Genomic DNA, 4488 nt, shown 5'->3' with positions numbered 1-4488 from the left:
AGTATACACATATATATACATAGCAGTATACACATATATATATATACATAGCAGTATACACACATATATACATAGCAGTATACACATATATATACATAGCAGTATACACATATATATACATAGCAGTATATACATATATATACATAGCAGTATATACATATATATACATAGCAGTATACACATATATACATAGCAGTATACACATATATATACATAGCAGTATACACATATATATACATAGCAGTATATACATATATATACATAGCAGTATACACATATATATACATAGCAGTATACACATATATATACATAGCAGTATACACATATATACATAGCAGTATACACATATATATACATAGCAGTATACACATATATATACATAGCAGTATACACATATATATACATAGCAGTATACACACATATACATAGCAGTATACACATATATATATATATATATATATACATAGCAGTATACACATATATATATATATATACATAGCAGTATACACATATATATATATATATACATAGCAGTATACACATATATATATATACATAGCAGTATACACACATATATACATAGCAGTATACACATATATATACATAGCAGTATACACATATATATACATAGCAGTATATACATATATATACATAGCAGTATATACATATATATACATAGCAGTATACACATATATACATAGCAGTATACACATATATATACATAGCAGTATACACATATATATACATAGCAGTATATACATATATATACATAGCAGTATACACATATATATACATAGCAGTATACACATATATATACATAGCAGTATACACATATATACATAGCAGTATACACATATATATACATAGCAGTATACACATATATATACATAGCAGTATACACATATATATACATAGCAGTATACACACATATACATAGCAGTATACACATATATATATATATATACATAGCAGTATACACATATATATATATAGCAGTATACACATATATATACATAGCAGTATATACATATATATATACATAGCAGTATACACATATATATACATAGCAGTATACACATATATATACATAGCAGTATACACATATATATATATATACATAGCAGTATACACATATATATACATAGCAGTATATACATATATATATAGCATATATACATAGCAGTATACACATATATATATATATATATATACATAGCAGTATACACATATATATACATAGCAGTATACACATATATATATAGCATATATACATAGCAGTATACACATATATACATAGCATATATACATAGCAGTATACACACATATATATATAGCATATAAACATAGCATATATACATAGCAGTATACACATATACACATAGCATCTATACATAGCAGTATACACAGATATACATAGCAGTATACACATATATATACATAGCAGTATACACATATATATACATAGCAGTATACACATATATACATAGCAGTATACACATATATATATATACATAGCAGTATACACATATATATACATAGCAGTATACACATATATATATATACATAGCAGTATACACACATATATACATAGCAGTATACACATATATATACATAGCATATATACATAGCAGTATACACATATATACATAGCAGTATACACATATATACATAGCAGTATACACATATATACATAGCAGTATACACATATATACATAGCAGTATACACATATATATACATAGCAGTATACACATATATACATAGCAGTATACACATATATATATATACATAGCAGTATACACATATATATACATAGCATATATACATAGCAGTATACACATATATATACATAGCAGTATACACATATATACATAGCAGTATACACATATATACATAGCAGTATACACATATATATACATAGCAGTATACACATATATACATAGCAGTATACACATATATACATAGCAGTATACACATATATATACATAGCAGTATACACATATATACATAGCAGCATACACATATATACATAGCAGTATACACATATATACATAGCAGTATACACATATATACATAGCAGTATACACATATATATACATAGCAGTATACACATATATACATAGCAGCATACACATATATACATAGCAGTATACACATATATACATAGCAGTATACACATATATACATAGCAGTATACACATATATATACATAGCAGTATACACATATATATACATAGCAGTATACACATATATATACATAGCAGTATACACATATATACATAGCAGTTTCTTTGCTGCTACTTAGCTGTATGGAAATGCCGGATCGGTCTCCTTTACAACCCTGGAAGTTCACTAGTGGATACAGCAACCTACTTGGCACGTATCTACCTTCACCACTTTACCTGCTGGCCACCCACAATATATATATTCCAGGGTTTCTTTACTCCAGAATTTATATATATTCCAGGATTCGTATATATTCCAGGATTGATATATATTCCAGGATTGATATATATTCCAGGATTCGTATATATTCCAGGATTTATATATATTCCAGGATTGATATATATTCCAGGATTCGTATATATTCCAGGATTGATATTTATTCCAGGATTGATATATATTCCAGGATTGATATATATTCCAGGATTCGTATATATTCCAGGATTGATATATATTCCAGGATTGATATATATTCCAGGATTGATATATATTCCAGGATTTATATATATTCTAGAATTCGTATACATTCCAGGATTGGTATATATTCCAGGATTGATATATATTCCAGGATTTATATATATTCCAGGATTTATATATATTCCAGGATTTATATATATTCCAGGATTTGTATATATTCCAGGATTGATATATATTCCAGGATTTATATATATATTCCAGGATTGATATATATTCCAGGATTGATATATATTCCAGGATTGATATATATTCCAGGATTAATATATATTCCAGGATTCGTATATATTCCAGGATTGATATATATTCCAGGATTGATATATATTCCAGGATTGATATATATTCCAGGATTGATATATATTCCAGGATTAATATATATTCCAGGATTGGTATATATTCCAGGATTGATATATATTCCAGGATTGATATATATTCCAGGATTGATATATATTCCAGGATTCGTATATATTCCAGGATTTATATATATTCCAGGATTTATATATATTCCAGGATTGATATATATTCCAGGATTGATATATATTCCAGGATTCGTATATATTCCAGGATTAATATATATTCCAGGATTGATATATATTCCAGGATTTATATATATTCCAGGATTGATATATATTCCAGGATTGATATATATTCCAGGATTGATATATATTCCAGGATTGATATATATTCCAGGATTGATATATATTCCAGGATTCGTATATATTCCAGGATTGATATATATTCCAGGATTGATATATATTCCAGGATTGATATATATTCCAGGATTAATATATATTCCAGGATTGATATATATTCCAGGATTTATATATATTCCAGGATTGGTATATATTCCAGGATTCGTATATATTCCAGGATTTATATATATTCCAGGATTTATATATATTTCAGGATTCGTATATATTCCAGGATTTATATATATTCCAGGATTGATATATATTCCAGGATTGATATATATTCCAGGATTCGTATATATTCCAGGATTTATATATATTCCAGGATTGATATATATTCCAGGATTCGTATATATTCCAGGATTGATATATATTCCAGGATTGATATATATTCCAGGATTGATATATATTCCAGGATTGATATATATTCCCGGATTCGTATATATTCCAGGATTTATATATATTCCAGGATTGATATATATTCCAGGATTTATATATATTCCAGGATTGATATATATTCCAGGATTGGTATATATTCCAGGATTCGTATACATTCCAGGATTGGTATATATTCCAGGATTGATATATATTCCAGGATTTATATATATTCCAGGATTGATATATATTCCAGGATTTATATATATTCCAGGATTCGTATATATTCCAGGATTGATATGTATTCCAGGATTGATATATATTCCAGGATTGATATATATTCCAGGATTTATATATATTCCAGGATTTATATATATTCCAGGATTGATATATATTCCAGGATTGATATATATTCCAGGATTCGTATATATTCCAGGATTAATATATATTCCAGGATTGATATATATTCCAGGATTTATATATATTCCAGGATTGATATATATTCCAGGATTGATATATATTCCAGGATTGATATATATTCCAGGATTCGTATATATTCCAGGATTGATATATATTCCAGGATTGATATATATTCCAGGATTGATATATATTCCAGGATTGATATATATTCCAGGATTGATATATATTCCAGGATTGATATATATTCCAGGATTGATATATATTCCAGGATTCGTATATATTCCAGGATTGATATATATTCCAGGATTG

Source organism: Hyla sarda, unplaced genomic scaffold (assembly GCF_029499605.1).
Source record: "Hyla sarda isolate aHylSar1 unplaced genomic scaffold, aHylSar1.hap1 scaffold_217, whole genome shotgun sequence".
Taxonomy (NCBI): Eukaryota; Metazoa; Chordata; class Amphibia; order Anura; family Hylidae; genus Hyla; species Hyla sarda.
Note: the sequence above shows the minus strand (reverse complement) of the source record.